Source organism: Prionailurus bengalensis, chromosome B4, assembly GCF_016509475.1.
Source record: "Prionailurus bengalensis isolate Pbe53 chromosome B4, Fcat_Pben_1.1_paternal_pri, whole genome shotgun sequence".
Classification (NCBI taxonomy): Eukaryota; Metazoa; Chordata; class Mammalia; order Carnivora; family Felidae; genus Prionailurus; species Prionailurus bengalensis.
This window is the reverse complement of record NC_057358.1, coordinates 80443844-80453280: the sequence shown is the minus strand read 5'-3', so window position 1 is coordinate 80453280 and position 9437 is coordinate 80443844.

Here is a 9437-nt window from a genome sequence, read left to right as displayed (position 1 = left end):
ATTCACTTTTCTGGGGTCTGGCCTGGCCTGGCCTGGTTTCCTTCCCGTCACCCCCTGCAGAGTCTCTCCCTCAGAGCCCTGAGCTCATCCTAGTTACCAAGTGTTTGTTTAGTCCTGCCCCCCCCTCCACCACACACACACACACACACACACACACAAGGACTCCAACCCCCACGCTGGTTTTCCCCCACTGAGTTCTTTTTTTTTTTTTTAAACGTTTATTCATCTTTTGATAGAGAGACAGAGTGTGAGTGGAGGAGGGGCAGAGAGAGGGGGGACAGAGAGAGAAGGAGACACAGAATCCGAAGCAGGCTCCAGGCTCTGAACTGACAGCCCAGAGCCCGACGCGGGGCTCGAACTCATGGACCGACCGTGAGATCAGGACCTGACCTGAAGTCGGACGCTTAACCGACTGAGCCACCCAGGCGCCCCTCCCCCACTGGGTTCTTATATAGGCATCTGAATGTGTTGGAGATGGAACTTCAGGGACCATCTAGTTCAATTCCTTGGTTTAAGAAAGAAAAAACTGAGAACCAGAGAAGAGCAGAGTCTTGCTCAAGCAGGAACTTCCAGGTCAAATACCTAGATCCATCCCAGAGGATCCCTGCCTGCTGTCAGAGCTAGAAGAATTCTCATTCTCCTCTTCCTTTCTCCACCTCAGTAGGTAGAATAAGTCACTATTTTTTAATGCCTAGAACAAAGCAAAGGCCAGAAAAGGGCTCAAGGAAGTCCCTCCGCACACACCTGTGGTTTCTTCTTCATTCTTCCCTCTTGGCCTAGATCTTATTTGGGGCCCCTTCTAGCATCCCCACAACCCTCCACCCCCACCCCAGCCCTCCAGTCACATTTATTTGGCTTCTGTCCTAACCTGCATATCACTTGCGTGTCACTCAACAATACGCTTGTTGGGTTTTGTTTTTGTTTTTTTTTAACGGACCAATGACTCTCTGGGAGTGTTTAGACTGTACCCATGCTAATACCCAAGGGTCCTTAATGGGTCACATTTAACTGGCAGCTTCTGTGAGCATCACCCTATAAGTCACTTGGGCATTCCTTATGCCTCGGCCAGTGAGGCCCAAGTATTCCACAAAGCCAGTGGGTCAGTTTCTCCTAAAGTGAAGCCAGATCGCTTGGGTTTGAATCTCAGCTCTTCCACTTACCCTGGACTAGTTACTTAAACTCTCTGTGCCTTAGTTCCCTCATCTTAACAGGTTCAACAGCAGCTCCCTCATACAGTGACAGTGCCAAGTAAATGAGTTAATATGTGTAAAGCTCTCATAGTATAGTACATAGTGTGTATTATAATATGTATAATCGTATATAGTATATATAACAGTAGCATACGCTATTATTATAGGAAAAGACAGTAACCCTAGGAAGCCCTGCCTCTACTCCCACCCCTATATATACCTGGGTCATATGGCCTGATTCCCCTCTTTTCCTGAGATCCCATTACCCTCCTTCAAACCAGTCCATATGGCCCCTGGGCAGTCCTTAATGCTTACCAAGCCCCCTTCCCTCCCCTGGGGCCCAAAACTGGATATGGGGGAGGGAAGGAGGAAAGGAGGGAAAAAACGTGGCCATTTTAGGGCAGAGGAGCTATTAGAGGGGAGAGGGAGTGGGGGCAGCAAGGGAATAGACCCAGAGTTAGGAGGCTCCTTATTGGGAAGGCCCCTGTCTAATTCTGGGAGACAGAGGCCAGGCCTGGGCACTCAGCCAAATCCAAAGAGCGGGCCCCAGGCTCTGTCCTGGCCAGCACCAGTGAAGGGACTAGATGCCCAGTTGCTTTGGGCCCTTCTCCACACAGTCACAGCACACAGACCCTACCCCAGTTCTACCCCTTCTGCCTAAACCTCCGCGACCATTAAAGTGGCCAGAGCCAGGAGGAGGACCTCCCCGCATGCGTGTGTTGGGGAGACGGAGGGCCTCCTGCTTTGGCTGTCTCTAGGACATTGCCCACCACCCACAACCCTCACTACCTCCCCTCCATGTCCAATACTGTGAGCTCCTCCTACAGGAATTCAGCCAGTTCTGGGGAGACCACTGCCAGTGAGGGGGGGCCCAAGGGTGAGTAACAGTTCCCGTGGGGATCGGGGTGCCCATGACTAATCAATGAGAGAGTGAGAGAGGAAACTTACATTCCTTGACTTGTAGGGCAGTGGATGGAGGTGGGAGGTGGGGCAGGGCAGACCGAGGCAAGGACAGCCAAGTAGGGATACAGAGAAGGAAGCTAGGCTGCAGGGGGGGTGGGGGTGTCTCTTCACCCCTGCTGTCTCCACATCCCAAGCTGCAGGAGGGGCAGGCCCCAGGTAACTAAATACCTGGGTCCCTGCTTGGTGCAGGGGCTTCCCATCTTCTGGCCAATGATCCCCTCCCACAGTTCATTCAAGTGGGGCTACTGACCTTGAAACGTGTTATGAGAGGGCTGGACTGGCATCTCATTTGCATTCCTCGGCCCCTATTCCCACTCCTCTAGGGGTCCCCGTTCCCAGAACACTCAGCTTGGAAAAACTCCACTGTGCCAGCCTGAGAGCTTCGCTAAGGGCATAAAAGCGGAAATGAGCTCGGAGCCAAGGTGGCTTGGGGAGGAAGGAAGCCCGTCTGCCGCCACAAAGGAGTCAGGAAAGAGAGGGAACAAACAGCCAAGTGCTTCCTGCCCACTCTCTTTTCTACCTCCCCACCGAACACCCCCCACCCACCTCTTCCAGAGTGTCCCAACATCTCGGGACCTGGGGGAGATGGGGGAAAAGGGTGTGGAGACCCACGCTGGACACCATCTACCGCTTCCAGCTCCGCAGCCTTTGTGGCAGGAGGCCAGGGGCTACTCTCGCAGCAACCCCTGCATCCACTGCTGGCCGATCAGCCCCACATCAGCCAGTCCCCGAAGCCCCTTGCCCCGATTTTTTCCACTGAGGAAGAAAGTGACCCATTCCTCCTTCTGTTTTATGGCTTGCTTTCTCTTCCTTCCGGTTATCTATGGTTGTAAGAGAAGGCCACTGGCTAAAGAAGGGGTGGGGCGGTGGGGAAAACAGGCAGCTCTCATCCCTCAGGCAGCTCTCTCACCTCCCCCTGCACTGACAAGAGATCACACCCCAACTGTGGCCTGTTGACCACTCAGGACAGAGATGCCCCCCACCCATGTATGTGCGTACACGGACACATGTGCAGGTGTTCAGACCACACACACACACACACACACACGCACACACACACACACACACACAGATTCTCACCTCACATAAACATTCACATCACACAGGATCTTTTCCCAGCCCAGCCAGCACAAACGATGAACATTCACGCAGGGATATGAAAACCTGGGCCAACTTGGGCCCAAGGTCTATCCCAGCGTTGACTCTTCTCCAGGCCTATTTCTCCTCTGGCCTTGCTTCTCCATGGCTTTCCCTACAGAGCACAGCAGAGGTAAGGTGGAGCACCTGAGGGTGATCCATCCCCCAGCCTGCTGGTTGTGAAACTCAGTCAGCTCTGTCTGGGTTTCTGGAACCCAGCCCCCATCCCTGAGGTGATCACATGGAAAATGTCCAGCTGCGGTTGCTTGGAGAGATGAGCTCAGCCAGTCTGAGTGGGGCTGGGGGCCTGCATTCAGCGTCAGAGTTTCCACCTCGGACCTTACCCCTCCTCCCACCCCCAAACACCACCCCAGGGATTCAGGAGCAGGAAAGGAGCCAGAGGGACCTCTGACACAAATGTCTCAGCCTGGGACGGATTTATCAGAGGAGGAGAGACACTGAGTGGAGAGCAGACGAGAGCTGGAAGCACCTCCGGGTCTGTTTCACCCCTGCCCACACACTTCATGGAAAGAAACCCATAGAAGAGGAATGCAGGAGACCGGCCTGTGGTGTGATGAGTTCAGAGGAAGCCGACTTCAGAAATTGGTACCCAAGGGGTGGGGGTGAGGAGGACAGGGAACCAGAGAAAGAATAGTCAATGCAAGGACCCCAAAATGGCAAGAAACAGACAAAGCTAGGTCCTAAATGGGGAGCAGGTGAGGAGCAGACCAGGCAGCCTGCAGGCTTCCTGCCCACTCCAAAGTGCCTCTTGGTGGCCAGCAGAGTTCCTGCCCCAGCAGGAGGAAGGGATGGTCCCCCAGTTCTATCATCTCCCACTTGCCATGCCTCCTCCCTCCCTCCGCACCCTCCCTCTTCCCCCTACTTCTTGCCTTCCTGGCCCTTTCCCCTTTCCTCCTACCATCTTTCCAGGACCCTCCTTCTCGCTGCCTCCACCCCTTCTGTTTCACCGGCTCTGCTGTCCAGTCGCTCTGCCTTTTCTCTTTCCGTGGCCCCTCTCTGTCTACCCCTTTGCTCCTATTTCATTCTCCATCATAGTCTGATTCTCCCTCCTCCTCCTTCTCCTTTATTATTCCCCCGAGCATGGCCCACTCAACTTTGTACATAGTTAGCACTCAAAATGTAGGCGGACTTGGGTCAACCACACTTCCTATGTGCCTTGCCTGGTTCTCAGCACTTTAGAGTAGACACATCTTTACTGGTTAAAAGAGTGGAGCCGTGGAAGGTTTTGAGCTGGGAAGCAACATCATCAGAGCTTTGGTTTAAGGAGATTAATTTGCCTGCAGCAAGTGGGGCAAATTGCAGGGGGAAGGAGACCCTTCTTTCCCCTCTCCCTCTCCAGCTCTTTCCTTCCAACTCTTCCAGTCTTCCTCCCCTTGACCACAACTTCTCCCTCTCTCCCTTCCATGAATCTCCCCTCCTTCCCTCCCTGCACCTCCATCCACCCAACCTCCTTCCAACACCACCCCCCCCCCTTTTGTGGCACATCTGTAAGCAATTGGCTTGTGGAGGGGGGGGTAGGGTTGTGATCTCTTCCCAGCCAGCTGTGGGGGTGTGGCCAGCCAGCCGTGGCTGGCTGGGTGTGAGGGTGTGGTCTGAAGAAAGGGCTGATCTCCCCAAGGTGAAAGCTTTGAGCTCCATTCCAACCCTTCCTCCCCTAGTCACTCAGCTCTCTACCAAACCCCATTTCCCTTCTTCCCAGATCAGTCTCTATCTCACACACACACACACACACACACACACACACACGCACGCACACACCTCTATCTTAGAGACCTGAGGACATGAGCCCTAACCCCAACCTCCTAACCCCACAGTTCTGTCAGCTGGGACCCCCTAGCCAAGGCTAGATCAGAGACTTTGGCAAGGAGGTGTTGGGTGCCCAGCCTCTGAGCTGCTGGATAGCTATTGAAAGGGATCTATGCCAACAGGTCAGGGAACTCCTCCCCTTGGCTTCTCCCCTGGGGCTTTGAAGTCCAATCAAAGGTTGAGGTCAGAGGTGAGAAGGGACAGAGGCTCAAAGGGCATAGCCCATTCAACCCTTGCAGCAGGTAAGGCAGGAAGCCTGATATATGTTTGCGCTTGTTAACTGTGTACAACACTACCTTCTATTATATTATTATCTCAACTCAGCAAACCACAGCCTTGGAGTCCAGAAGTTGGCTAAGAATCTTTTAAGGTTTGCGGAAGTTCCCCATCAAGCTATAGCTGTAGCAGAAAGGGAGAGGGCTCTGCCCGCACCACCCCCCCTCCCCAGGAGTGCTCCATAGCAGTGAGTTCCTGAGTCTCAGCCCCAGAGACTTTCTGTTTTACCCTTCAGGGCTGGCTGCTGGCGACACCTGGACCCCCTTGCAGGGGTCACTGCGTGCCCCATTTACCCCCAAATTCAGCACCCCAACAGGTTAGATCTCTCTGAAAGGAAGGGCAAGGGATAGACCTATTCTTAGCCCTGTATGTGATCCCTGGAAAACAAATGTGTTCATTACAAGGTGACGATGGACGGAGAGGAATTTGCAGCCAAGGAAGGAGTGTGTGTGTTTGTTTAGGGGTGGAGAGGTGAGGAGTGCAAAAGGTCCAGAGACTCATGGGGAGGAGGACTTCTGTCCTTTCATGAGAAGCAAGCAGGGGGCACATGCTGGCCCCCAACCCCAACTCATGCCACCGTAAATTTATTATTTTGTTAAGGACACATGGCATACCTGTGCTGTAACACACACACACACACACACACACACACACACCCTGATGCCTGCCTGATCAAGGATGTTGTCATGTCTGTGTAGCCAGAAAGAGCTGAAGTTAATGAAACAGTATGTCCAGGTTTGGGGTGCAAATCCCAGGAGTCTCTTGCCCGGCTCCCAGCCCCTTCCAATGCCCTAACTTCCTGTCTGGGATTGGTAATCCTTCCCAGGAGAGGGCTGGAAATGGCAGGCAAACTTATGGAGGTGGGAGGGACCGCCTGGCTCATCTTCAGCCCCTCACAGCCCCGATCGGATGTGTATTGGGAATCCTGGTGTTCCAGGTCCCTCCCTGATGGGCTCCAGATGTGCTTACATCTGGGAAGGCCATCCCAGGAAACTGCTGCTCCCGCCCACAGCTCCCACCCCGGATGGATCTCTCCTCCAGCCCCCAGGCCCTTAAGCACAGAAGCTTCAGGCACTCCTTTCCTGTCCAGAGGTAAGTACAGGGCAGCAAGGAAGAGAAAAAAGATGGAAAGTAATGGGGGTGGGGTGGGTGAGCAAATAAAATGAGGTCAACGTTTAGGACACCCCAGAGAATCGTATTTCCCTTTTAACTTCCTATCTGGGGTTGTTACATTTTCTGTAGAATTCTGTTCCAGGAAAAAAAAAAAAAAAAAAAAAAGAATAGAAAACCGAAGAGGGTTTGGAAGAGAAGACTCCAGCTGGGGTGGGGGAAATTCCTTCCCATTGATCTGCTTGTTTTGTACTCCCGGATCTTATATTTTTTACCCCAGTGTCTCCTCAGCCCTGCTCCTCTCCCATCAATGCCCTTCCCCCTAATTCCTGTCCCTCTGTCTCTCCCTAACCTAGCCCAGCTTGGGAAATTTCCCAGTTTGGTTCCTACCAAACTGATATCTGGTCACAGTCTCAAGCCCTAGGTTCAGAGCCCTGGAGCACCAAGAGAACTCAAGCATCTTATCTCCCAGGACTGGTCTTGTCACTCTAGCAAACATCTCTCATCTACCCCTCCCGTGCTCTGAGCAAAGTGGGGGTGGAAAGGGGTGGGTAGTCTGGGTTTATTTTAGGTCTAGGACATGGGGGAGGGGGTTCTCCCCACCAGACAGGGAGTGGGGGTGGTGGGTGGTGACTCACAGATGATGGAGCCATCAGTTCCCCTAGACTGAGACCTGAGTCAGGGCAGTGACAGAGCCCAAGGGTTCACATGGCCTGCTCCCGTCCTTTCCAATTGCTCTCTCTTAAATACACAAGCTCAGAGCAGTGCCTCGGTGTTAGCAGGCTCTGGACCCAGACTCCTGAGATAACTGGGCTTCCACTCTCCTTCCAGAGAGCCCCCTGCAGCTCCATAAACTTCCTAAGTATCTCTTCTTCCATCCCTCTCTGAGAATGACTCCCACTCATCACCCCACCATAGGGCAGAAGGAGCAGGACCCCCAGGCCAAAGCCAGGAGTCATAAACCACCCAACTCCTCTGGCCTGGCCCCTTTTGTCCAGCAAACTCTTCCAATTCTTGTTTTTATCAAGCGACCTCGAGAACATGATATTTGCACAGTCCACCAGGGTAAGTGAGAGCCACCAGCCTGGGGTTTCTGGCAGTCCCGGGTCTCTCTAGGCTACAAGGGTTGAGGGGATCGGTATCTGTCTTGGGGTACCTACAACCCATTTGTGTGTGCTATACCACACACCAGTGAGGGAGTTTTATTTCACGAAGACCTCACTCAGCCCAAACCACCCAAAAGGGCTTCGTACAGACCCAACAAGGCTTGAATCTACTCCTTGAAATCAGGACACCTGGCCTCAGTGTTCTCAGAATTTCCAGGCATTTGAGAATCTAAAAGAAACAACTGAGTCTCGCCCCAGAGAAATCACATGCATACTTCCATCCAGTTTCAGAGGATTCATGGATTGTGTACCCCATCTTCCCCCTACCACACCCTGGGGACAGTGACTCTAGCTTAAAGATCCCTGCTCCAGAATCTTCCCCCACAGAAACCAGCCCAGTTTAGAGCGCTAAACTGACAGTACAGTGGGAAAAGCAACGACCTTGGAATCAGTTGGGATTGAATTTGAATTCTACTTCTGCCCCTTTCTTTCTGTTGATCTTGGCTTAGTCACTTCACTCCGTGGGCCTCAGTTTCTTGACAATAAAATGAGGATCATAATACATTCAATGCTGAAGAGTTAGGAAGAATTAAGTAGGATAAAGACAAGTTAAAGGTCAAGCCCAGGACCAGGCACAGAGCACATGCTAAATAAACCTTTATCAATACTCCCCAGCCCTCTCCCATCCCACTGAAACTAAGCACGGCTCCTGGCTTTAGAACTTGCACCACTACCCTGACCACCTCTGCAAATTTACTCTTCTGGTTCTCAGGCTCCAGCCTTCAGGCAGGCAGGCTGGTGACAGCAGGAGCCTGGTGAGTGTCCTGCCCTTGCCCTTCACCCCTTCTGCCCCTCCGTCAAGCAGACTGTGATTAATAAGTGTCCGTCATCACAGCAAATCATTCCTACGGAGCGATGATGGGACAGAGGGTACCAGAGAGGTCAGATCTGAGAGAGAAAACAGAGACACTTGAAGATACAGAGGCTGGGCCAGAGACAAGATGAGACATACACAAAAGAGAGAAAGCGGAGAGGAGACAGAACGTTTAGAGGTCAGCTGCCTAAGAAGAGAGGGCATTGGGTTGAGTCAAAACACTTAAGTTCTAGACTCACCACTAACTTGCTAGCCGTGTGACCTTGGATAAGTCACTTCATCTGTCGCCACCCATTTCCTCTTCTGAAAGAGAGAGTTGGGCTGATAACCTCTAGGTTGACCCCCTCCTGGCTGACCTTTTTAGGCCAGCTTCCAGACCTGGAGGGCCGTGCTGAAGCCGTTCCAACTAGGAGGGAACCCTAAGCCAGGCCTGACCCGGAAGCAGAGGAAAGCAGAGCCAGGCAAAGGCAGGCATGGTGAGAGGAAAGGCAGGAGGTGTTGGGGCCACTGGGAGAGGACTTATAAGGGCAGAGAGAGCCAAGAGAGGAGGGATATTGGGGAGAGTAGAAAAGCCAGCCAGAGAATGACTAAGGGGCTCCCGGTATAAACAGGAGCCAGGAATGGACAGGGAGGGGGCCTGTTTGAGTTGGCCAAGGCTGGGGGTGTGGAGTGGGGAGGAGGACTGGGGCAGGACACTATGTCCCCTGTCCCCCACCAGGGCTCCTGGGAGGAGCTGAGTCACACACCTCCCTCCCTATTCCCCTCCCCGCCCCCACCCAAGCTCCCAAATCCTGGGAAAAATCTAAAGAGTTGGTGCCTGGGCTGGAAAAAAAAAAAAAAAAAAACACGAGAGAGCTGGATTCATACATTTGTGCTTTGCTGGATTATACAGCAGTCAGGCTGCAGTCCCTCTCTTCCCAAAGGGGGTTCTCAGCCCTTGGCTTGGGCAGTTTT